Here is a 27,616-nt window from a genome sequence, read left to right on the forward strand (position 1 = left end):
CTGCCCTGATTAATAACTCTACAATGTCTGTACTCTCTGTGGGATAAAGCATTTCTTTGTTCAAAAGTAATCCTTTTCCTCTAAACGCTGGCAATTTCAGTGCCAAGGGAATGAATCACCACAGCTTGGTGCTGCCATTCACACTGCTGGGATGCGTAGTCATTTGAAGTCATTCTGAGCCATAATTTCTCATCCTCCTCAGTCAGCTGTGCGTTCTGAAACTGGAAGGACTACATGCATGCAAGTAACCCACAGGTCACCCAACACGTCCGGCAAGAAGACCTGAGCAACTTCACAGACACTGGATGAATTCTGAAATGCTAACTTGAGAAAAATGTTTGCTGGAATGAACCAAGGCAACCAAAAAGGCAGAGTACACTAATACAGGATGTAGTTCCTGGAAAGAAATGGAAGGGAAGGCACCCTTTGTTTTACATAAAGTTCCACTACAGTTTGCTGAAAAATAAAACTACTTTGCAAAACTGGTCAGTATTCTGATGCATGTTATTATTTTATTAAGTCCTCAATATGTTTATATCATACCAACACACTGAACTATATTAGAGAAAAAACACAAATTGAGATATAAGCCTGATATCCAGCCTGAACTGTGGGTTGCAATGACTATGGGCAGAAAAGGAGCACTACTTGTTTAAAACTGATGCACCTACAATCTCTACCATTAAATCTTCTAGCTTTGATTGTGTTGGGTTTTGTTATAACTAAAATATGTAAATCTCTCTTTCAAACAAACAAAAAAATTGCAGAGGTTTTCAACCACAAAAAAAGCTCTTTAGGTAATAAGTTAGATATATATTGTTACTGTAAAGGTTCATTCTATCATAAATATAAATTTCAAACTTTCTGGTTTGATCTCCTTTAAGATTATCTGAGTGCATACTACTGCTTAGGAAGTGCTTCAATAGATGGAGAACTGGTAACTGTCTCCCAACACAAATGAGTCACTTCAGTTTAAGGACAGTGGTGAATGGAAGCCCTGAAAAGCTCCATTTATATGGCGCTTACAGTACAATTCAATGAAAATTACCAGTACCTAAATAAAGAACACATCTTCTGCTAATATGTAACTAAAGTTAGCATCTAGTAAGGAAATGGATCAAATCTTTATACCTAACAGAATTCTCTTGTTTAATTAAGTACATATTTTTAAATGAAATATACATTCTGGAGAACATTCTTTCCTTCTTTCTTTCACACATTTGTTTTTCTTTCACTCATTCTCAGATTTTACACCATTTTCACCCTGCAAATGTGAAGGATCTATTTTGAAGTCTGTCAGAATAGTAACAAGTTTGGAAGTGCTGCAAACCCAGCTTAGCATGGACTGCGCCTGCACTGTTCTAAAGCCAGTATTGACTGATTCCAGACCTCTTCTGGCACTGTATATTCCCATATTTATCACATCTCAAATTCAAATGTATACTTGAATGCACTTAAAACTCCCAGTAGCTACTAAGAACGGGACAACGTAAGCAAGTACTTCCCTAAGAAGATCTTCCCTAAGAGAAGCACAGATCAAGAACTCCATCACGTCTGCATCAGTTCTTCCCCACCTGCCCAGTGAGGTTGACTGGGATGAGCCTGTTGCATTTCCCTTCTTCAGTGCTGCATAGGATTCACCCTATTCTCTCAGTCACTCCTCCTCCCAACAGACAGTGAGGTGCAGCCAATATTTTCACTCCTGCTCCCTCCAGTTGCTCACAGCATGTAATAGCAGGTAAAGAGTCATCCTTCTCTTCCTCTCAGCATTACTGCTGAGTTAAGGAAGAGGAATGACTCCCCAGTCAGCCACGAGGTAGCTGAGGTGCTGTTTATAATGAGTTTTACAACCTGAAAATGTTGTTCTCAACAGCTTTTCACAGCTCTTCAAAAATTTTAAGTTAATGTCTCAATATCTTTTAAAATGTCACATACAGACAGAGTTATATAAATATATGATTTCATGTCTTCTTGTCACTTTCAAGCACTTTAGTTGACAAACCCCTGAGGCCTTTGGACCACAGGACTGAAAAATGATCAATTAAAGCTGTTTCAACACGTGAAATAAGAGAGGTAAACAGAAGAGGGAGCTGAGAAGGCATCAGGGAGCTGTGATTATACAGAACAAGGGTTTGCTTACTGGCAACTTGCAGGCTCAAGGTAAATTTTCCTGAAAGTTGCAAATAGACAAGAATTACAAGTGATATCATCAAATTATAGCCATCGGACACAATTAAGATAGATTTCTAAGCTGTGCATCTCCTTCTTGACTCTAAGCAAAGGGTGTCACACATAACGTCATATACCCTTGCAGAACCTTTGTAACAACTTTGCTTGGCAGAAAGAATTTTCTTCACACATTTCCTGAAAGCCATCATATTGCTGTTTGTGCAGACACATTAGACTGAACTAAAGATTATTTTGATATAATCCGTGTCGATAGATATAATAAAATGCTGCTTTTTGAAAGTTGATAAAGGCAAGGCATGCAATGGACCAGATAAGAAGCACTGGCACAGAAAAATAAAATAGCTTGCTGGAGGTAAAACTTCAAATCACCAATAAAACTGGGAATACATTTGAGATTCTAGGAATCTTATTTGAAACAATCTTCTAGAATATGTTTTCTCTGTAACATCATACTTTTTTTTTTGGTTAAGATATAAAGTACTAGGATATACCAATATATGAGCAGATGAGGCAATCAGTGCATATATATTTCTAAACTCAATTCTGTAATGTTCAGAAGGTCATAAACTATTTTTGTGGCTCTACAAAAGCTCAACATGCCATGGGGAATGCATAAAAGATGGAAAAAGAGCCATTATTCCCTACTATAACTCAAAATTTGATGCTGTCTTATGACCAAAACAGAAGGTTTAAAATTAACCAAAGGAAAAAAAAATTGCACAGATTGTGCATGTATACTGAGGAACTCATTCTCTTAGGATATTAAGAAGTCAAAAGTATAAAAAATTAAAAATTAGATGGAAAAGTTCACAGACAGTCAGCAACCGTCCAGAGTCTATAGGCAAAGACACCTGAAAGGCATAACCAGCCAAAAGTCAATCTGAAATGCAGTGTAATTATCTGTAGCAGTGTGACATCAGCTAACAGTGATACTCCTGTACAAATATCCAGAACTCCTTGGTTTTGGACCCCCTTAGAGCATTTGTTTCTTTGGTGGGAAGAGTTGAGGGTGCTGAAGCAAGAGCTTAAAATGAGATGTGAGTTTCGAATTTCGAAATTTCATTAAACAGGTGGTTTGAGCCTAGCTTAATCTCCTGCATCTTGTAGGAGAGTACGAGACTACTGGAAAAAGTGTCACAATCTGAGGCATTAGAGCTCGCTTTGTTTCTGGGAAACATAAATAAAACCTGGCAAACACTTATTTCACAGCAGTGTGATTACAGAAAGAAGCATTAGTTGCCTTTGACATTTACTGCTGCATCATTGCTACTTATTGAGCCTGAATTCCTGACCACTTCTTTGTCTTCTAACAGTTATCAGAAAAAAAGGTATGTAAAGACACTGTAATGACCCTAGAGAAGTGTACAACCTGCCCAAGAAAGTAGAATCAAATTTCCATCTCTTTCATAAAATGTGCTTTCTTTCCCAGAGAAAAATAAGGTAGAAATAGATTTTCTTGATAAGCGAATGTTTATTTGTTTGACATTTAATAACTTTGACATGAAAAAACATTCTAATTATGACAGATTTCAATGTATGTTACACATAAATGCCTCCTCTATACAGCTGTCTATTTTCCTGGGTACTTTTAAATTCTTCCAAATGTGATTTTCATAATGCAATCAGCTGCTTGAATAAACATAACCTAATAGAAGTAGTATGACTTCCCTGGTGCACAGTTGTAAACAGACAGCTGACTGATAGCAAATGACCTAGATAAATCTGTCTTGATAGCTGTCGCTCCTTAGTCTTGACCTTCTGACACTGTTCCAGCTGTGCAATAGCTTGTCCTAGCATTAAGGGACAGACAATCTCAGGCACATTCTATTCTGGGAAAACTACTAATATTTTTCTAAAAGGACACACAGTCTCATGAAATTAGTGGACTAAAATCTATTTCTAATATAAAAGCAAAAGAAACATTGAACCATTCCACAACTTTTCATCTTGCACTATAAAAATAAGTAATAAGTAAAGAATTAGAGTATTAAATTGAGTGTTGTTCATATTTTACTCGTAGTTAGATGGTTTTGCATTTATTTTCCTGAAATCTCCAAGTACTGTACAACACCGTACAACAAATTAAATGCAGCTTGACTATAAAGCCTCACTGTAAAAAATTAACAATTACCTAAAATATTGCTCTATAATTGAATTTAGATTAAACTAAACCCAGAGAATTTTCTTGAATATTATGTATACACAACTGTGAAATGTTCAAAAGTCTTCTTTCAGATAACGCACCTTGAACACCTTCAGGTGTCCTTAAATGATTATTAGCAATGGTGCTTCTGAAAGGCTACAGGAAGGAAAGTCCTTATTCTCTAAGATAATATCCTCCAGGTAAAAGAGTGACATCCTCACTGAAGAGTCTGACCATACTGTATTCAGAACTGCACTACACTAAACTATTTGATTCACTGAGATTTGATGTCCTTCTATAAACAAGAGCCAGAACTTAAGGCTCATTTTGAAACCCAAATTCCAGTGTCAACTTCTTCCTGACACCTTTGACTTGAAAAAATAAAAGGAAGAAACTTTATTTTTGGCTATGTTTTTAGATATTGTATTTAACTCTCCAACATAGTACTTTTGAAACTAGGATGCCTCATTTTTTAATTTGGCTGCAATAAGATACCACCTTCCCTATGGCCCCTTCCATCAGGGAACCCCCTTCCTGGAGAGAGTTCTCTACATACTGCTCCAAACAGAAGAAAGCTAAAAACCTGTGAGAGATATAGGAAGGAAACAAAAGAATTACTTGATATCTGCAAAACTTACTTCCTAGTGAAAAATGTTGAAAGCTCAGACTATTTGAACTGTCTCTAAAAAACCACAATGCAGAAACAAACAAAAGCAAACCACCAAAAAACCCCAAGCCCCAGTGATCCCATGCCTGGTTCAATGGTAACTGCGCACCTAGAGCCTTCGTGATCCTCTTCCCACTCAAACTGCCCTAAACAGTGTCATGTGGCCCATGAAAAAACCCAAACCAATTTGGCCTCATTTTGTTTCATTATAATTCAGAGCTATGAAAGAAGTACAACTGTGAGATCAAATTGTAGACTCAAGAACAGAGATCATGCTGCGTTAATAAACTATTACCTTTGGTTTCAAACACACCTAGGCTGCTCAGAAACTCTTGAACTAAAAGGCCTCTATCCATTTGATTTGCACTTTTCTCCCATAAGCAGCCTGCTCATATAGACACTTAGCAAAATCAGTAAATATGTCAGTTTTATTCTGTTTTCCTTTTATCTGAATCATGGGTTTCTCCTTTGAAAGAATGACCTGTTTATGTAACTGGGTGATTAAAATGTTCACTTTGGAAAACCAGAGGGAGAGAAAATGTTGAATTTCAGAATTAAAAATTTTTAATCTATTCACTGGGTCCAGAATTTAGCAGAGCTGTGTTTGAGCTGATACATTTTTTAAAAACAAAATCAGTATAAACATTAAGATCTTTCAGTTCTCATTCTTTCCCATTTTAATGAAAATTAGTAATAATAGAGCCTTTTGAGGCTATCACCTGTGCTGACAGGTAGGAGATGAAGTTCACAACAGAGGTCACTAAGTCACCTCTATAATGAATAAAATATGCTACAGTTGAATAAGATGGGAATGTCCCCACCACCAAGACAACTTGGGCATCCATACAATTGGAAATGCATGCCCAGTACATTACCTCAGAGCCAAGATAAACAGTGTCTTAGCTATCCTGTGGGTATTGTAAGACACTGAGATACAGCATTTGGTAGCATTTCTAGAGGTCTCTGTTTGACAAGACCATAACAGGTATTACTTACGTACTGTAAATTAAAACTTTTGTTGGCCTATATACTCCAGCTAAGATGGAGAACAACTGTACTACAGACTGCATGAGAGTCTTAGTCATTAAGAATATCCATTCTCAGCAAATAAGAGAATAATGAAGACTCTGGTTCCCCTTTTAGAGAAGCAGACTCTGGACACAGAAATGTTAATTCACCTGCCCAACACCACACAGAAACTCTAGGACAGATCGTACCCTTTATTTTAAAGGTCGCTATCTGACTACACCAGCCTTTGGTAAATCACAACTCAATGTTTCAGCACGTTCATCAAAGAAACAACCATGGACAAACCTGATTGTGCATCGACTCTTTTAATCAAAGTACTTGAAGTGCATCGAAATCATAAGATTTTCAATTTGATGTGAGTTCAGAACAAATACGCACATTCTGCCTGTGGCTACCAACTGGCAGATAGTATATTTCAGATATGAAAAGAATATTGGCAGATATTGTAACTTAAAGAGGAGATCCTGACAAAATAGGAATATTATAGGTTAATTTTTAGCCTATTAGACATACAGTGTACATAAATTATGAGTAGGTTAAATCTGCTTAATTAAAGAATAAATGGAAGAGAAAAATACAATGTAACATTCTCCAGCAACATTTCCCAGATGAATAAGCCTAAGTAGAAGAGACTTTTTTTTCTAAATGAAAACCACAATAGCACAAATTCTAGCATTATGATGGAAAAAGAGGAGTCTCTGCTTCCTCCCCAGAGACTCTTGATAGAAAATTTTACAAAAGAAAAAGATGAGACCGCATTCCAAAAGCACAGGGTCCAAAGCCTCACAAATAAGGTTCGCAATTGATCATCTGGGTGAGAAAGAACAACAGAGGACTGGAAAAGAAAGCTGTATTTTAATTTCTATGTGAGAGTTCCAAGGAGGAGAACAAAACTTGCTCCAATTAAGAAAATATCAACGCCTCAAGCTAATGTAGCTTTGATCTTATTCTTTGCCAGAGAAAGGAAATTTCATCTCTTCAAAGCTTCAACCAAGTAGAACTAAGTTATTAAGGAGCAAGAAAACTTAAGTAAGAGCCTTCTAGAGAGACCAAGGACAAAATGACATGTGCAATATTTTAATTGATTACCTACATCAGAGGAATTAAAATAATAATATTTCTCTATTGGTACAATAGTAGTCATATATATTCATCTGAGAACTGAGAGGCATAAAATAGGCAAAATTTGTAGTAGCTTCATCCTTTTATTCCTACTTTACCTTTTAGATTTGACGAGTCTATTTTTTTCTTAACAATATAATTTACCATTACTTAATGCAATATTAAAAAAGTATTATAAAATGTATTTTATTAAATTATATAATTGACTTTTGAAAGAACACTTAATATAAATTTACAGCATTAGACTGACAGCCACAGAAACTCAGAGGTCATATTACTGCTCAGTCAGATGTAGTGGGAGTTTTCAAACCAACTGTGAAACACATCCCTTACCCAGAAGGAACCTTATCACTTAGCCATACCATTCAGTACTGACCTCACTTAAGAGTGAGGTGGCATGGCTGGCACAGGTGACTCCTACAAGTGTTGAGGCAGGTATCACCTGGAGGCAGCTGAGATGGTCCCCAACCAAGTCACAAGGCAGCCTTTCCAAGAGCAGTTAAGTGACAATACTTTTCAGTCACTACTGGTGACTGAGCATATGCGGTAGAACTCAGAAGCTCTGAACAACTGCAAACTTTTCAGTCTTTCAGAAGAGCTGAAAATCTTCAAGTAAAAAACAAGAAAGCAAAAACTCAGAGGAAAAAGAGAGTTCACTATTGCAAGCATGAGGTAAAAATAACAGGATGTTTTCAACATTTTAAAGCTAATATAAGCAGCCAATCCCTATGGTAAAGCATACTTTTGCCATCTATCCGACCATTAAGATTGGGTCAGGAAACCAGAGGCAGTTATCAGCTATCTCCTCTAAGCCATTCAAACAGCAAGGGTTGTAGCAAAGGTTAACAGAAAAAAAGATGAATTTGGTTAAAAAATTATCCAAGGGCTCTGTATTTTAAACAATTATACTTAAGATGAGCACCAAGACATGCTCATATGTGAGCCACCAGAGCCAGATTTTGGTACATATGTTTGGGTTCCCGGTGCCTCAACTCTGTCATATTTACATAAAACACCTTTAACGTGGTACAACCTCTAGTCAATGTAAGTTTATAAATCCTAGGAAATCACCATGGCAAGCAAGTTCAGAGTCAGAATTTGAAGTTTTTACATGACAGTTGTTTGTCTCAATGTGAGGCAGCACACTGTCCTCATCTGGCTCTTCAGATGCCTCTCTGCCTTTTCTGCTAATTGTATTGTAGGATTTGTATTAATTTTTATTTCCTGTTTGGAATTCTGCACTGGTATCTTATGGACATAAATAACTGGTGACTTGGATTGCTGTTAGATTTGTATCATCATGATCCATATCAAACAACAGAAAGGTCTTTATTTTGCCTTTTTAAATGCTTGTTTGCAATATATTGGAAAAAAAACTCTCAGGAATGTAATGGGTTAAGTAAAAGAGGAAGACACCAATCATTCACTTGGGAAGCACAGGGTCAGATTGTTGAAAATATTTGCCACAGACTACTGAAGAAAAAAAAAAGCATGATTTCTTGCATTGTGAAATCCTCAGTTTTGACTTTTATATTATTAAATCCTTCTTGAAGACAAACTAACACTTATGGACTTAGTCATTCCATAAGCTAATCAGCACCTAATATCTTTTTTATCTGGCTTTGAATGATATCTTAACAACTTAATACTAGCTCACACTGAAAGCCTGATTAGCAGAGACAGGTGACAATAGCAGTGATTTCTAGTGTGTGTGGGACCATTACTGTGCTGTTAAAATACAAAAGGAAAATATTACCTCCTACAATTCTTGCTTTTGAATTTGAGGAAAAGCACATGCAAAGATGTTTTATATTGAATCTAGTTTGATCTCCCTTCCCTCATCTACAGTCTGCATCTGGACCAAATGAATGAAACATTTTTCACTTCCCCAGCACATGGTCTGAATCAGCATTCCATTACCATCACAAATGAATGTATTCTGAACCTTAAATATGCACAAACAGTATTTTTCTCATCAGGAAGATGCAGTAAGCACTGTACAACCTCGAACCTAACAAAGGAAAGGCTTGGTATAGATACATAACATAAAACATAAATTTTGCCTCTAAAGGAGACTCAATTTGACTGTTAATTTTAAACCTGTATTATTAGTGTTGAGAAAATAATGCATGTATTGCAGGATATTGTTCTGCATTTTGAGGAAGGTCTCCAGGCATGCTGAAGAAAGTGGTTACAGAATTTACACTGGTACTATTCTGCAGACTACAAAAATACTGTTGCAGGGATTTTTGATTATAAGGACTTATAAACTAAGAAGAATCAGACTGTCCTTTCTCAGATGTTGATGACAAATGGGTCTTGATGATACTGGTACTAACAAAACTCAGTGGAGACCCCTTTGGTTTCTACCTCAGTACTTAACATCACACTGCCATAATAACAGGAAGAAAGATATTTACAGGTAAGTTTTAAATTTACTTACTTTGCGGAGGTAAATAAGAATGCCTATTCCCTGCTTTATAACTGATGAAAACAATGCACAGAGCAATTGTGTGACATATTCAGGAACACTACGTATGACTTATTCATGATGCAAAGCCAGGAGTCTTTACATTTTGATGCTATCTAAATTGTGATGGTATCTATATGCTTTATATTACACAGATATTGTCAAGTAAAGCATAATTATATTTTTCATCTCTATTCCTACAACATGTATGTTATCACACTCATTAAAACACAGCAGTTCTGTATCCCATGTCAGCATTTAAAAGAAGTATGAGGACAGATTACAATACAATTAACAGAAGTATTCCCAATGAATGGGGCCTTGAAAAACAAAGTGAAGCCTTGATTGGAATGATTCCGCACTTGAGGCCTACACAGCAATCACTAGGCTTTTCATCATGCTTTTTTAAAGAGAATTGACAAGTCTGATGGAGGAAGAAAGAGAGGAACTACAATTTTGAAGCTTCATTTTATTCAAGATGTAGCAGCACAAGGACATACAGAGGCAGCCTAGGAAAAACAAGTTACAGTCAGAAATAAAGCCTGATTGAGTAGCTGAATCCATTTATGCTTTCCAAGGTTTTGCATAACACCTGACATGAGGGCCTCTCTCCTGACTCATGTCTTTCAGAACTTTCATAATAAAGATAGCCAGTCTGTCTGAAGAAAAAAGGGCCCCAAAAGACAAAATAAACAGCAAGTCTGTACCTTATATTAAAACTTGTATACTTTATGCTCATGCAGCAAATACCTCTGCATATTATTTACCTTGGACAACACAAAAGGTCACTTATTATGTGCATAATAAGCTAATCCCAATGGTAATTGCACTGAAGAAGAAAAACCACTTTCTTTTGAAGGTTAACTAGATTCAAAATAACCCAGTTCTCATCAGGGTGTTGCATTTATTTCAATTAAGTCAATCAACTTAACAAGGATTTAATTAAAAACAAGTTAGCAAGTCAGAAGAAGTATTTGAACTATAATTAATAAATACTTTAAATAAGCAAGATGTAGTTAAATCAAATATATTATTATAAATGTACTAGCCTATTACTTCTTTGCTGATGCTTGCTACTGGTCAACAACAGAAAGCACTCCACCCTGGGAATTCTGGCATGCAGTTCATCCTTGCAAAGGCAAATGAACACATTGTCCAGGAGGTGTAATATTGAACTTTCAAGAATTAGGTAGAGAGATGAGTACCTATTTCCATTTGTTTTACCAGAGGGAGAACCTGAGGTTTTCCCACACTTTCTTTGCTTTATTTCAACTGTTGCAGTTGGTACAAAATAGTTTTTCAAGGCAGTTAAATGAAATACAAAGTGCCTTTTCACTGAACCAACATGTTTCTGTGTAGTTTCTTTTCTCTGCGAGCACTCTGTGAGCTGGTGGAGAGAGAAGCAAAGTACTAATGAACAAAACCAGACAACCATCAATATGGAGAGGCCAGAAAACATCCGTAACCTACATCAGACAGGTTCCCATCCTGTGCCTTTCCACTGTCTTTTGGACAATTATTTATCTCATCCCTGGCTTTGGAATCTAAGAGCAACAGTACTTAGACCTCTGCTGCCCACAGCACCCTTCAGTGTTTCCCAGGGAAATTCCCTATGTAATTCCATTGTATTCTTCCCCTTGCATTCATGGAGAAGAAGCAGGGGAAAAAAAAGCACAGTTCCTTGCCCTAAATTCCCTAAAGACCCACAAGCAAGATTCCTGTTCTCCTTAAGCTATCATTAAAAATACTTCATTCTGTTGTCACCAGTGAAGACCAGTTTAATATAATACAGCAGATGTAACTGTATTTCAAGTAAACATACTTGAAAGTTAAGGGCATATATATACCCAAATGAAAGTTTTTGTCTACTTCATTGTTTACAACTGACTGAGCACATTTTCTATCATATCTCTGACACATTGAGACCAGAAGCACAAAGATTAAGACAAGAATGAACAAAAGTGACAGCTCCTTTCGGGCAACCAAATTTGAGAAGCCTATGCCTGATCTTTCAGATTACTTCATGTTTTATTGCACTTTTCACCTTCAGACCACAGTTCCCAGATGGTCCCAGCTACAGATATAAGTGCTTCCAACTTAAGTTTTTAAACCTGTAGTTCTTGATTATGAGTCCCTCAGAAAAAAAGCAACACTGAGTGAGGAGTTATGTTTTAGAATCTTTATGTCTACATCATTTTTCCAGCACCATAGAGGAATTCCGGGGCAGAGGCAGAGCTGAAACCCAATTAGCCATGTCACAAACACAGTCGTCTTGGAGTCCTCTGCTTCACTTACAATGAGTTGCCATCTCTATATACAGCCCTAAAGTAAATCTACCTCATACATTGAGCCAGCAAATGTTTTGTGGAAAATAGGAAGGAGGCGCTCTCTAAGCATATAATTAACCAGATGCATGATAATGTGTACGCTCAAAGGTCCTCAATTAATTGCATGTGGTTCAACTATAAACCCAGCATTCATAACTTGAAAGTTCTTGACTTTATGGGTTTCACAGCTACTTGTCAGAAAGGAGTGGTTATTGACTTGAATAATGAGTCCAAGTCTAGAGAAGGACATTGAGCAGGCATTCTGCAGCCCTGTTCTTACCAGCATTTAGTTTTGGGGTTTTAGATTTGGACACTCTATTGCCTCCTCCCCCCGCCTTATGCATCCATGTCCCTACCTCTAACTTGGCCCAGTTCCATCCATTTTTTTCATCTACTTCTCTTAAGGTTTAGTGAAACCACTTAATCCATTTCTTCAGAAAATACTGGATGAGAAGGGAAGTTCTTTGAGAGCTCTAAAATTTCTAGATGACTCCCTTCAAGTAAGTGATCTGAAGCAGAAAGAGAGAGAGAACAGGATTCTTTAGTGATACTGATATTGCACCATTCAGATGACACCCTGCAGAGAGCAACTAATATTGCTAAACAGTTTCCCTTTTCATCCAGATTACTTTGCAAACAAGCTGCTGTAAATTGGCAACTGTAACTTAGATTTGAGCCTTCCTATTTCAGCTTCACTGAGGATACTTTATTGGAAGTATTTTGAAAAAGACTATGCCGATTTGTAAGAAATTACATGAAATCTATTAAAAAACCCAAGTTATATATGGTGATTCTTTAGACTGAAAAATAGAAAAAGTTTTGTGACTCTGGATATCAGTTGGCACCAAAACCCTTATACAGTGCAGTGAATTTTTCAAGGACTTAGGTAGCATACTTCTAGAAAAGTGCATCTTAATACCAATTGCCTCATGATAGTGGCAACTCCTGTAAGAAAATGTTTTTCTTTTTCATCATATCTTTGGATATCTGGACATCTTTGGTTTATCTGTAAGTACACATGCCTAGAAAACTTGGGAGTTCATCAGAGACAAAGAGGAAAACAATTGTAAATGTTCCTTGTCAAAAATATTATCAAATACAGTACTGATGTCTCCACATCTATCTGGCTACCTTGGTTCCTTCTATTCCCCCTTCTGCCCCATCCCAGATGAACAAAACAAAACAAATGAAGGATCCAATACTAATGTGTCATACAGAGGGAATTCTGCTATTCCTGAGAAGAAAACAGAGCACTGAACACCTTCTGTTCCTCCTCAAACTTAATCATCTGGATAGAGCTGGTATTTCTGTTTGACTTCTTCCACACCTTATAGCAGAAAGAAACACACTACTCTGAATAAGACAGACATAAAGCAATCAAAGATGTTTGGATGCAGTACAGAATGTGATTATTTTCCCTTTAACTGTTTGGACTCAATTTATTGCTGCCTACCATATTTTGCTTTATGAAGCAGCACTGGAGAAAAAACAGCTTCATTCTTTAGCACTAGTTTGAGAGCCAGTTTCCCTCTCATCTCAGATAATGCTCAAACCCACAATGCAGTACAGAGTAGTTCAATATAACCATTTGCACAGTGAATGATGCAGAATGTTTAAATGAGTTATCTATGAAAGGCACCAGATTTCTACAGGAATATTATCTGATATTTAATGTGGCTGTTTTTTTTGTTTTCCCTCAGACTCCATTCGTGTGTCATTCCTTCTCCTATTTTGAAGCAACTTGGAAAAAGAAATGGTGATTAACAAATAGCAGGAAGAGAATGCATACTTTGGTGAATTTAATCCATTTTGAGTTAGTGCTCCCCTGACTGCCAACTGTCAAATACAGTTAGAACAGATGATATAAAACATTTTGTCTCTCATTCAGAGGTAATTAAAGATATCCCTAGTACCACGTTACTGGAAGTCCACAGCATCAGATTACCAACATCCATGGAAGCTCTCTGAAGTGCAACATTTTAATTTACCTAATATTCTTCTCATTCTGCTAAAGAAAATAGTGGAGTTTGTTTTAAGGTTGTTCTCATGGCTTTCCTGAAATCTGCAGCTCACCAGTCTCAGTGTAAAAAGGCATAAATACCAGGTAAAACTTTTTCAGTAAAATGCTATAAGATAATGAGACTTTTAGTACAGGACGAAAATATTTTCTTCTAAGGAATCCTTTAAAAATAGGGAGTCCCAACAAGAGTAAAGAAGAGAATATTTTTCTGCAAAAGGATGACAAACAAAATCATAGAAGGGATATCAAAACTTCTGGCTGAATATCTTGCTCTGATGAAGGACACATATATAGGCCATCTCTAAAACCATTTTTTCTAATCTGATGTTTAAAATTTTCAGTAAGGAAGATTGCAAAGACAGCTTGCCCTCCTTTTGGTGGTACCTTATAGGATAACAGATGTTGACTGCACTTCTCAATTAACTCCTTTTTAAAAATTAAATTTAAAATAAAACATTTCCCATAGATATATTTCTAGATCTCTAACAAATGTTCCTGCCATCAAAAATACATTCCTCAACCACTGCAGAAAAGTACAGTGTCCACAGTTAGCAGTACATCTGAGACCCGAGTGACATTTATTTAGTTGTGTAGACCAATTACCTCCCCACATTTCACAGAAGAGTAACAGTGGCCTCTTTTGTAACTGCATCACATTGCCGGATTTCCACTCAGCTTCAGATCCAAACAAATACACCTTGCTATTCCAGCTGCATAGCTAGTCATTCCCCATGATGCATTTGCAAATCTCATGTTTCCTGAGAGCAGAATTTCATGCTTTCATTAAATTTGGATCAAATTTTATCTTGTTGCCATTTTGACAGACAGATCAACTCATGACCAAGAACCATGCTGCATTTTTCAACCCCCAATGGTGTGCTGTGTCATCTGGGAAAGGGGCTTCCCTCCTTGTTTCCCACAGATAGTTATGGAACACTGAAGTGCCTGCGACTGATGGAGTGCAGAAGTGTTCCCTTTAAACTACCATGTCAAATAAATCACCCTAACAGAGCAAGAGCAGTACTGGTCCCACATCTATATTTAGCAATTGAAGCTGACTAAACATGAAGGGAAACACTACAGCAATTCCAGGGAGATAGTAAGAGCTGCACACTGACTGAGAGTATCAGGTGCTCTAAGAAAAATGTCTTTCCAGGGTTTCCCCAGTAGCCGGAATACTTACAAAGGGCTGTATAGGCACTGCATGTTTGGACTCCAAGTATCACTAGGCTAACAGAAAAAATTAAAGTACGTTCAGTTTCAAGTGAAAATGTGAATTAAAAAAAAATCAGCCACGTAATTTTAAATAAAACTGCTGCTCAACAGGAAGGAAAAATAGATTCATCAATCACTCACTCACTACTTCTCATTTTTTCACTTAGCCACAAAATGAGAAGGATGTAACTGACAAGTACACCATAACCACCCATTATATCTGACACTGAGATAATTTACTGTATATTAAAAAGAATTGTTCTGGCACTTGTATACAGTGGTGTCAACCTTAATTGCTAAAAAGCACTGAACAGCTCTTCTAAACATAGCAACAATTTACATTTTAAAAGCAAACCAAAGACACAAACAGGTGGAAGCACTCCATTGTGCCATATGAGACCCTTGTTCCTACAGCTGCCAACCAGGATGAGTGCACATCTAGTAAAATATCAGCTTGGGTGTAAAAGGAAGGATGTACAGTGCTAAATCCTCAGAGTCCAAAAAAACCTAAATTCAATAGTGCAAATTTTATTCCAAATTTCTGAAACAACATGCTTGGAAATGAAGGGGTTTCACAGGCTAAAAAATGGTGTGTACAAATAAGCCATGGTTACTACATGATATCCTCACAGGTAAAATGAAGGAGATGTGGTCTAGGGCAGAAAACACTAAAACAAGCTTACAGCTATTGATAACAACATCTAATCACTGACAAAAACAAGGATTACTTGGCTGAAGTTCACAAGAGACGATGTGCATATGGTATTATTTATTATTTTTATCAGTGAGTTAGATGATGGAACAAGGACTATCACACTAAGCTGGGAGGGATTACAAGAATTTTGGAGGCCATGAATATAATTCAAAAGGCACTCAAGTAAACAGAGAAACTGGAAGCTGCATTTCTCTTATAAATGTGTGCAACACGCTGCAGTAATATAGGAAAGTTAATTTGCACACATTCAGAACAGAAATTCAGCAAAGAATTGATTGCTGGAGATTCACAAAACAGGACCTGATAACTACAATTTATCACAAAATGAATATACATCAACTATACTCATACTCTTAAATAACAAAAATCCAATCAGTAATCCCACTGAGTTGTATGATCTGCATAGGAGACATGAAGTAAATTTCTATTGTTCTCCTGAGATCTTCGGATAGCAGTTTATCCCTGGAAACTTCAGTGGGGAGTTCAGTGGGGCTGTGCTGACCTTGGTCAGACAGTAAAGGAAGCTGCCTGTAATCAATCAAAACCTTGAGCTGATCAAACTCGATTCACACATGGATTGGGTAATTCTTGCAGCTCCTGGCAAGATTCCTGTTAAACATAGCTAAATGGTAAAACTGGGGAAAATTTATCTGGTAAACATAAACAGCTAACCAGGTAACCTGACTATAATTGGATAAGTCACCCTAAAAGAACGCTGCAGCTTACACCCTTGACGGAAAAAAAGTTTATACTAAGGGAATAATGAGAAAGGACTGAGTTTTTCCTCTTAAAAAAAAAAAAAAAAAAGGAAGGCTCCACGTGGATTGATCGATATAACTGCATCCTTTCTAAAAGAACTGAAACCCTATAGGAGTTGCAAAGAAATGTGGCTGGGAAGAACAGCAAGAGTGAAAATGAACAGATGGGGAGATAATGGCAGACTGGCTGACGGAGCAAAGCAGCAGACAGAGTGAGCAAGAACAACTGGCAGGGAAGGCAGCTATTGGGAGCAGTAGGCAACGGTCCTGCCTGGCAGGGAATACCTGGAGGTGAGCAGTGTGAATATCAAGGTCGAAAGCATTGCTCCAGTGAGGTGTACAGATGCAACCAATAAACAGCAATCTCCTGGGCTAAACAAAAGAGCCTCAATACCTTTTTCAGCAGCAAGGTGAAACCTGCCCCTAGATGGACTCTTCTTACTGAATATTCTTCAAACTGATTTAACCCACAGACTTTGGTGGCTGTCATTCAGCATCAGGGAAAACAGCAATCATACCTCTTACGTCATGCTGCAACTCAGTCAAGCCTTTGGTGCCCAAGGTACACATGGTGTGGTTGGTTTCCAGTTGAGTATTGCACCTCAGATGCCCAGAATGACTCATCTGAGAAGGCAACAACTGTGCGGAGCAAAAGCAGGTGGTCTCTCTCATGCTGGGCATGCGCAATGGAGAGGAGGTTTACAGGCGTGCCAGGATAAATCAGGTATGGTCTGGAAGGGGATCTTGATAAACAGCCTGAAAAACTGGTGGATTTCTTTCTCTTATGAGAAATGAACACTTAGAAATCTTCTCAACAGCACTCATGGACAAACAAATGCAGCACTGATCCGTGATGTAATTCAAATGGGACTCGGGACTGAATGCATGGAGGTTCGTGATGTTCTACTGCAGACTCAGACTGGAACTCCCTTGGGAATTTCAGTTATTTGGAGTTTTGCCATGCTGTCCTATTCCCTGTTATACCATATTACTGTCTCTGTGAATGACCACACTTGACTCACACAAAACCATACAGCTTAAGTGAACACTTTCACTACTGTCACATCACAGTTTATTGGCACTTTCTATTGGCATGTTAAGTGTCATGACTGATACCTGCCTCAAAGTACTTTTTTCTCTGATTCTTCTCCAAAGAAAGAATTCTGCATTAAGAGTAACATTTGCTTTGGCAAGTAACAGTATTTAGAATTTCTGGTTTAAGTTTAAAGAGCAAGCGAAGTTAGTGGGTTCTTATTGCGCTTTTGAAGGTATATCCTCCTTCTTCTGCTTGGAGGAAAAGGTAGTGAGGCTTACATTGCTCACTTGAAACACGAAGTAAAACTTCATAAAGAAAAAAACAGGTTCTGTGAAAGGTTTGGTTTTTTTTTTTTTTTCTCCTGCATGGATAAGGCTTTGTTTATTTATTTGTTTGTTTGGAGGGGTACAAGGACAAAAAGGAAAAATAAGGCAGCATAGATTTACTCTAGAGAAAAAAGAAAAAAAAATCACAATTTACAAAGAGGTTCAGAAACACTTGATTAGCAGACATTAAAATAAAGAAAGAAGCTATACTTCCAGCTGTCACAGCTAAAACCACCTGGCTGGCAACTCTAAACCTTCTAATTATTATCCAGAAAAATGGGCTAGAGAAAGTTGCTTTCTTTTATTTTCATAAAGGCTTAGAAGTAATTGGCCTTGATGTATTTTTGAAAGCTGTTAGAAGTTTTTGATGCCATCTCTACATCAATAACAGGTTTTTTGTTTGTTGTTTATGAGATTGAAACAGCATAGGACTGTCCATCTATTTTTATAGAATCAAGAAAATATAGGATAGTAGGTGCAAGACCCCTAAACCAAGAAATTTGTTTTTAAATAGATTTACATTATCATTTACATCACATTTAGACCTCCAAAAAGAGGCTGTATTATGGGTTAAATATGACACAGAAGCCTACATTAGGAGCAAGGAGAGAGTTCTGCCATCCATTTCCCACACAAAACACTCAAATGGAGTATGTGCATATTTTAGCTGATGATCCCTCTTGCAACACTGCATTCTGATTATTATTTCTACTTACAGTGTCATATACCTTACATAACCTGCTTCAATTACTTAGGATAAATAATGAATATGATCTATATAAATGAAATAAAAATATAAATCAGGATATTTTTATCCAAAGAATCACAAATAAAGACAAAACCAACTTTTGGCAAATTTTCACGTATGCCTTTTTTTAAAAATTTTATTAAATGTATAATTGTTGATGAATAGTATCTAAATACCCTGTAAAACTACTCCTATACAAATCCCGATGGTTCTTTATTGAGAAAAAAGCCTCCAAACCATCCAAAGTTTCCAACTTTCTATTTTTTTCAAAATAGTCCATTATTCAGGTTTAATTTTTAAAGGTTGCAGCCTGTAATTTGCCCACAGAGAAAAAAAATTAAAAGAACACTCTCCTTCCTTCCGGAAACTGAGCTTACATGTGTGAGTGGCAGCTCTCACCGCTGGTGCCAGCAGATTTCTCAGAACAGAACCTGTAGAAGTATATTGAAATAAGTGAAGAAGAGAATCAAATAACTGTTAGCTACAAGGATGCTTGAAGCAAAAGGAGGCCTGGGCTTCTTTTTGTGTAGTTATGTGCAAATACATCTTCTGACTTAAGGAGAGAAAATAACCCTATCTCCAAGTTCATATATGGCATGTAAATATTTTATAAAAAATTAAAAAACAGTATTTTCCCCTACAAAGTGCAGTAGGAAATGGCACTAACATCTTTTTGAATTTTTTTTAAGTATCAGACATACTTAAATATTTGCTCAGGAATTCATATGTGGAAGAGTCAGAAAGAGGCAAAAGCCTTTTGAAATGAGATGAAGTACAAAATTCACATGCTTGGATCACTTCCTGAAGTCAACAATTGCTAATAGGTTTTCTTAGTAAAACAGGCTTGAATACTCAAGTGTGTATGCTTGAATGTTATGGCTATTTACATTTCCCATTGCTTCTTGTTATTATTATTATGACTATACAAGTACGGAAGCACATGATCATTCAACAGGAAAATAATGAAAACAGCTTTGATAGGTGGTTTGCTAGCTAGGTGGAAACTACACAGTGATGGCTGAAATTTTTCCAAGCTTTTTTTTGGAAGAAAATATGGATTCGACAGACTTAAAATGTTTTATGACAACTAATGAATTTTGTTGAATGTAGATGCAAAATCAATTATTTCTAAGTCAAAGTATTTCCTTTCAAAAGCATCAAAGTAAATATCAAAGACTTTGCTGTTTTACTGCAAGGTTGAGTCAAGAACATTTGAGCTCAATGCTACCTCTTTATCTAGCTTCACTGGGGATACCAATACCCAGACTCATTAATACTAGGACAACAGAAAAATAGAGACGATCTAATTTCCACTAACACTCAAAATCAAAATATGTATCAGCAATTTATTAAGTTGATTCCTATGACAAATATATGGCATAAATTATCAAATTTGTCTCAGTTTTACATGTTTTTTTTTTCATTTCTATGAAGTAGGCTAGCCTTTTCCAAAAACCTACATTTGGTAAGGCCACAAGGTGACAAAAAAAAGGAGTCAGCAGTTGAAGCAAATGCAAAAATGTGTATAATCTTTTCTTTTTCTTCCATGATGATATTCTCAGGTGGAAGTGACATCAAAAAAAACCAAAGCATTTAATTTTTCTGTTGTCAAGGACAGCAGAAAATGTGATCCTAAGTTCAGACAATGTCACAGTAAGTTTACCTTTGATTCCTGACTACTATCATATAGCAAGTGAGTTTTAAAAGACAATTTTTAAGTGAATGCACTCTCACTAAAAGAAACAGGGTGGAGAAGAAGGCTGGAACAGAATGCTTGAGTGATTGTCCCATGCTGGAGACTGGTTATTGAACACTCAAGAAAATATATTTACTGTCCACCATAAATGCTTTTTCTAATGCTAACCATAGTGTTAATTTGCAGGAATAACCTCAGATACTTCAACTCTAAAATTGAACTCTAACAACAAAGTGAACTGATAAAATATATTTCACATTTGAAACTTTTAATTACAAGAACTTGTTCAGTCTTGTTAATTATATTCCGCCCTCTCTCTCAAAAGGCAGAAAATAAAGGGAAAAAAAAAAGAAAAAGAAAAAAAGCAGCAAGGACTAAAAGCATAAGGAGAGACAAAATATCAAATTCTTAAGCTGATATATTTTTTCACAATTCGTTTTTAATCAATACAATCTACACATTCTTTCTAAGCTTCCATCCTCATGTAGAGCAAAGCAAAATACTGAGCTCAGCAAAAGAAACCTAGGATATAGTTTTTCAACCTACCACACAGTTGTATATTTAATGATACATGTTAATAGAGAGATGATGGAAAATTATTTTGCAATAAAACTTTCTGGATAATAGCAACTACATTAATTTTAAACTACTCTTCCACTCCCTGCTGATTCCACCCACTGGAATGCAGAGGATTGCATGGACTACAAAGTTCTGATGGTCCTTCAAATTAGCCTCCTTCTCCAAACCTCTGAAAACAACTATAAAGAAGCTGCAGAGAAGCACTAAACTTAATGCTGCGGTTGAAAGCTGTCCCTCAAAACTCCCTCCAAAACAAAGGCAAAACCCTCTAACTTGCTACACACAGAAAGGATAAACTGTCAACCCATTACTGGTAACTTCCTACAAGATCATAGTTAAAATACAGAAGCATTCAAGGTATTGTCCTCAGAGAACCACATTCACTTACATATTTATCAACACCTCACAGCCACCAATGCACTAGAAAAAAAACCCCCTCAGTTAAGAATGCATAAATAATAAAACAAGAACTAAATCTGCAGCAGCTGTGACAGCTCTAACTTTACTCCTAATGAAGCAGTACCAGCAAAAAGGTACTGCTCAAAGTCTAGGCAAATCAAATGTCATCATCTTATTCACAGAAATTCTTACTAACAATTCAGCTGCAATCATCATGCCGATGTAAACCCACCTAATCAGTTTGATCATTTTAAACTTACTCTTAATGATTAACTCATAAATTCTGCATTTATGGCAATGGATTGAAAAATATCTGTCAAGTCCTCTAATGCAATTGTATGATCCATACTCTTAATGAACATAAATGTTGTTCTAATGACAATTATATTTCAGCTATGTATTTTCTTAAGGTAATTACTAATAAATGCAGAATTTATCCATATAAATGCAGAAGGTCAGTAATGTTCACATTAACAGAATCATAGAATGATTTGGGTTTGATGGGCCTTTAAAGATCTGTTGCCTTTTCTTAGTTTGCAGTGGTTGTTATACAGGGAGCAGATCAGGCTGCCTTACTCCATTCCAGCCTCTCTCTGGATGCAATTTGTCTTTGGCAGGGGAGCTGGAACTAGATGATCTATGATATCCTTTTCAACCCAAACCATTCTATGATTCTATACTTCCTCTTCTGTCCGCAGAGTGATGAAGCGGTTCTGCAAGGGCACCTGAGGCTTCAGGGTAAGTCTCTTCCTCATGCAGGTCCTTGCCATTTCCAACTTCCATTCTGATGCATTCTTGGCACTCCGTCTCTTCTGTGTGTGCCAGTGGGGGAGTTTTTGGCTGCCTGGCCATAGACTGTGAGTCCACTGCAGATTGTGCTTGGAACCAGTTATCTAACTCCTTCTTGGTCTCCCAGATGTTATGCAGCCTTCTCACCACCTCCTGCTGCTCAGTCACCAGTAGCAGGAGGTCCTCCACCTGGGCACACCTTTTGCAGGCCAGAAAAAGGTCTAGGCATGTCCTGAGGTCTGCGCTGCACTGCACTCTCTTTCCTCAGCAGTTCCATCTGGGTGGAGGTACCGGCCACTGCTGGGATAGGTGGTGCAGACCCCACAGCTGGAGCTGCAGCTTTTGCTCTCAGACATGTGTCCACTGTGGCACCTTCAGGGTCAGACAGGACAAGTGCTCTTGGCCTATGCCTGGTCACAACAAGGTTTCTGAGTTATGTGCACTACAAGTCTCTTCACTCGGCCTAGGAAAACGTATTTCCTAGAGCATCTGGATCTCACCATTAAACACACATAGGTGATTAAGATGTTTCAAGCACTGAACTATGGAAACAATAAATGAAGCTAGATTAGCAAATTGTTAAAAAAGGTATTCAAACACATCTCTGCCACAGAAGCAACAAAATTGGGAAAGAGAGAAAATTACATTGCTTTTTAATGACGTTTTAGGACAATCTAATATGATATTGCTTTGGTTGAGGCTGCATTGACCCTGACAATATGACCATTAAAGACTTTGATATGCTATTCACAACTTGCCAATTACCACTTACATTGACATAAACACTCAGTTTAGAAATTATTCCTTTTAATTAAAACGTGATTAGCATCACTTTAGTTAAAAAGATAAAAGTTTGTAACATTTCAGATAATTTTCTTTCCTAGTTCAGATTTCATTTAAAGCATTGTATATTTTGGCTTTTTTTGCAAGGGACAGAAACAGTTTGTAAATAATAAAGGCTATGTGGTAGCAAGTCCCAAAGCCCCCAAAATCACACACAAAACGAAAATAGGCCACAAAGCTGAGTGCCAGGAAAAAAAGAAAGCACCTACATAATACTCTGACAACATGGAGATTTAATTCAACTTTGCCACAGAGTATCTATTAAACCAAAGCTCACATTATTCATCCTGAAGGAAGCATAGAGTTATACCTGAGATACAAATGTTTCACCAGATCAGACCTCCAGGACCCCGTTCTTATTTACACAGACCTTTCCTCACACACATTTGAGGTCAGCAACATATGTACTGAATTTCTTTACTGCCAAACAGAATTGTGAATGTATATTAATGCAAATGAGACTCCAGCCCCCCTAAAAAACCTGTCTGCTTTAGTGTTGGACCTACCCTGAATAAATTAGAGTGAGTAACAAATGAGCCTGCTTAATTCTGTAATAAAATCATTTACTACTGTGGGGTGTGGGAGTGTCTGTGTTATATTTCGCTTTTAATAGTGCTTGAAGGGAAGGGTGAGGCATTTAATACCTTCCTTGCCTCAGTCTTTTATAGTAAGACCAGTGTTCTTTGGGCACCCACCCCCCTGAACTGGAAAACACACATATATGGAGCTGGATAGGATCCACCCAGGAGTACTGAGTGAGCTGGTGGGAGGGGTCACCAAGCCACATTCTGTCATTTTTTAGCAGTCCTGGCTGACTGGGGAGATCCCAGCTGACTGGGGGTTAGCCAATATGACACCTATCTACTAGAAAGATCAGAAGGAGGATCCAGGAAGTCAGGCCTGTAAGTCTGACCTCTGTGCCAGGGAAGGTCATGGAGCAGATCAGCCTGAATGCCATCACACAGCACATGCAGGAAACCAGGGGATCAGGCCCTGCCATCATGGGTTTGTGAAAGGCAGGTCCTGCTTGGCCAACATGACCTCCTTCCTTGATAGGCAATATGATTGGTGTATAAAGGAAAGGCTACCTGGACTTCAGTGAAGTCTTTGTCACTGTCTCCCACAACATCTCCTGGACTACCTGGCTGCTCATGGCTTGGATAGCTGTAATATTCACCGGGTAAAATGTATGTCTGATGGCTGGACCAAGGGAATAGTGGTGAACTGGTGTTACATCCAGCTGGTGGCTAGTCACAAGTGGTGTTTCCCAGGGCTCAGTGTAGGGGCCTGTTCTGTTTAATATCTTTACTAATGATCTGGACAAGGGGATTGAGTGCACTCTTGGTCAGTTCACAGACAGGCACCACCAAGTTGGGCAAGAGTACTGATGTGCTGAAGGGTAAGAAGGCTCTACAGAGGGACCTGGACAGGCTGGATTGATGGGCTGAGGCCAACTGAACGAGGTTCAACAAGGCCAAATGCCAGGTCCTGCACTTGGGTCACAACCCCAAGCAGCGCTACAGGCTGGGCGAAGAGTGGCTGGAAAGCTCCCCAGAGGGAAAGGACCTGGAGTTGCTGGTTGATAGAGGCTGAACATGATCCAGCAGTGCATTTGGGTGGCCAAGAAGGTCAGTGGTATCCTGGCTTGCGTCTGAAATAGCGTGGCCAGTAGGAGTAGGGCAGAGATCATTCCTCTGTATTTAGCACTGGTGAGGTTGCACCTCAAATCCTGTGTTCAGTTTTGGACCTCTCACAATAAGAAACACATTGAGGTGCTGGAGTATGTCCAAAGAAGGACAATGAACCTGGTGAAAGGGATGGAGCACAGGTTTTATGAGGAGCGCCTGAGGAAGCTGGGGTTGTTTAACCTGGAGACAAGGAGGCTCAGGGGAGACATCACTTTACAACTACCTCACAGGAGGCTGTAGCCAGGTGGGAGTCATTCTCTTCTCTCAAGTAGCAAGCAATAGGACAAGAGGAAGTAGTCTCAAGATGTACCTTGGGATATTTGGAAAATTTTTTTCACGGAAAGGGCAGTCAGGCATTGGAACAGGGCAGCTGGGGAGTCACCATCCCTGGAGACATATAGATGGGGTACTTTGGGATATTGTTGAGTGGTGGACTTGGTAATGCTGGGTTAATGCTTAGACTTGATGATCTTAGAGATCTTTTCTAATCTAAGGCATTCTATGATTCTACCCTGAGAACAATGGATAATTACTTTTTTCAGCTGACTCAGAGAGGTACAGCAGCACAGCAACCAGTTATGCACTTTCCCACTTTGGCATTTGAAAAGCAAAGACATGCTGTGTAACATATTGCTTTGACTAACTAGGCTGTGGATCTCCATCACAGTATCTCCTATCTCTTATGCCAAAACCCTAACTGCCCAACTGTGGCAACAGATCCAGAAATTAATTTAAAAAGTAGAAGTAACATATAACAGTTGCATAATAATAATCATAATTATTACTGAAATAAGTTATGTGTAAGGAAACAATATATACACAAATCTATATATGCATGTGTGTATATAAAATATGGTATGTTGAAATTTACATAATTAAATTTACAATTTAATTTCGGAAAAGAGAGATAGTAATAGTATGGATGGTTTTATCACATTAGAATGGATGCCATGTTCTATTTAGTCCAGTTTCTGGTACATTGTAAATAGTCTCTGCACAACCGCCTTGTGAAATTACTCCACCTAAAAGATTCACTACTTACCCCATGAAGCACCTACACCAAAAATCCTATACTACAATCTCATTCAGGCAAAGGCAACTGAATGAAAATGAAAAATGGAAGCACAGAGAAACTGTGCAACAAGTCTAAAGCTACACAGCAGAGTCTGGGGAAGAACTAACATGAGATTACAAGATCTGAACTCCCACATACACTACATTAAGTTTTCTTTCAAATCACACTGAGAAAACTCACCTCCATCTACTGTTCAAGATATCAAAAAATATATCTGCTCAACAAAATTGTGGAGCAAGTCTTTTCATTCCATGCAGCCAAAGAAACCACTGTACTCAAAAACAGAATTCACAAATAAATGATCACAGATGGATATTGTGGTGGGGTTTTTTTTGTGGTTTTGTTTTGTTTGTTTGTTTGTTTGTTTTAAGAAATAGCATTTTACTCTAAGCATAAGCCAAAATTTTGGTCTTGAAGAGGTGAATACAGAGTTTCAAGATACAGTAGAAAAACCAGTCTTTTGAAAGTTCCACTTTCAAAAAAGATTTTAAAAGATTATTTTTATAGAGTTGATTTTAACAGCACAAAAAACCCTCTACATGATATAAAGGTAGCTTTGATGTTAGCATATTTATAACAACGTTTTATTCATGTATTTCTTTTGTAGCTCAGTCACTAAGAATTGAATAAGCTACATACAACTTAATTCTACTACTGCTAGTTGTACAATGAGAAGGATTATATTGCTTTCTGATTGCAGTAAAACAAAATGAAATACATTACTTGTCTGTTTTACTATCAGTAACAAATGCAGTGAGTGTGAGATATGACATGTATGGCTACTTTTCAACAGAGATGTTATACATATGGAACACTTCTTTTGTTATACATATACGAAAGATTTCTGTATTTTCCAAGACTGCATCTACATCTGTGGAGCCAAGCTGCTGAAGTACGATGCCACACTGTCCTTTATACTTGATTACAACAGATATTTTGTGATAACTATAGTTAAAGGGAAGGCGCATATTATGGACCTAAAGATTTCCATCCTTAAACAGTGGAGGTTTTAAATTGCTTTGTTCATAGTAATAGTATTAAAAAAAAAATAGCCATACTTATGTCCAACTCTTCCTTTCGGTTGTCATCTGAAATTTTTTTTAGTGCAGCATATGAGAGAAAATTATAATCTTTTTAAATCTGTGGAAATGACGAATCAAATGTTAAGTTTCTCCTCAGATTAAATGAAGATTGCAGTGGAAAACTTTTTAAACTTTTTTGGCAAAGCAACTTGCCAATGGCTATGGATGATGACAATAGAGTGTCACATGAAAAAGTAGAGCATTGCATTGAAAACTTCATTATAGTGTCTGCAAGGTACTAAATTACCTTCAAAGAAAACTCCAAGCTACCTCTGCTCTAGAAAAAAGGAAGTAAATGACCAACTACAAAAATTATGCAGTGATAATACTCTTATATTTCAATACAAGAAACTTGAAGAAACATAACACTGGTGCCACCTTAACTAGAAGACAAACACCCAAACTTCACATCCTGTCACCCCAGATAAGTCATAAGGAGACCTGTCACTCATCCTAGCTCCCTCCTACAGCCCCTGCATAAACATGGCGTATCCCTTACATTAATACTCAAAACCTAAAGGAAAAGTCATAGAATGTGCAAATTACAGAATCCCAAGGATAAACAGTCTTCAATCTTATGTTTAAACAGGAAATTTTTGGAGAGGAAAAAGAATCCAGACATTGGAAGAGGAATTTTATGAATTACCCTGCACACATGAATTTATGTTTAATCTGATACCATCAGTGTCCTTGTCATTT

General features: G+C 37.4%; 1 protein-coding gene across 7 annotated transcripts in view; it reads right to left on the reverse strand.

The window, feature by feature from the left end:
• Positions 1-27,616, reverse strand: part of DLGAP1 (DLG associated protein 1) — a 414,943-nt gene that overhangs the window by 342,691 nt on the left and 44,636 nt on the right. For 3 of the 7 annotated variants that reach the window (XM_032685028.1, XM_032685057.1, XM_032685038.1), the window contains exons 1-2: positions 22,017-22,096; positions 12,305-12,457 (exon numbers count right to left, since the gene is read on the reverse strand). The exons of 3 other annotated variants lie outside the window; for them this stretch is intronic. The gene's annotated coding sequence lies outside the window, so the exon portion shown is untranslated. Of the gene's footprint in view, positions 1-12,304; positions 12,458-22,016; positions 22,097-27,616 lie in introns of those variants that run through there. One more of the 7 variants, XM_032685049.1, reaches the window with a different exon arrangement.

Source organism: Chiroxiphia lanceolata, chromosome 1 (genome assembly GCF_009829145.1).
Source record: "Chiroxiphia lanceolata isolate bChiLan1 chromosome 1, bChiLan1.pri, whole genome shotgun sequence".
Lineage (NCBI taxonomy): Eukaryota > Metazoa > Chordata > Aves > Passeriformes > Pipridae > Chiroxiphia > Chiroxiphia lanceolata.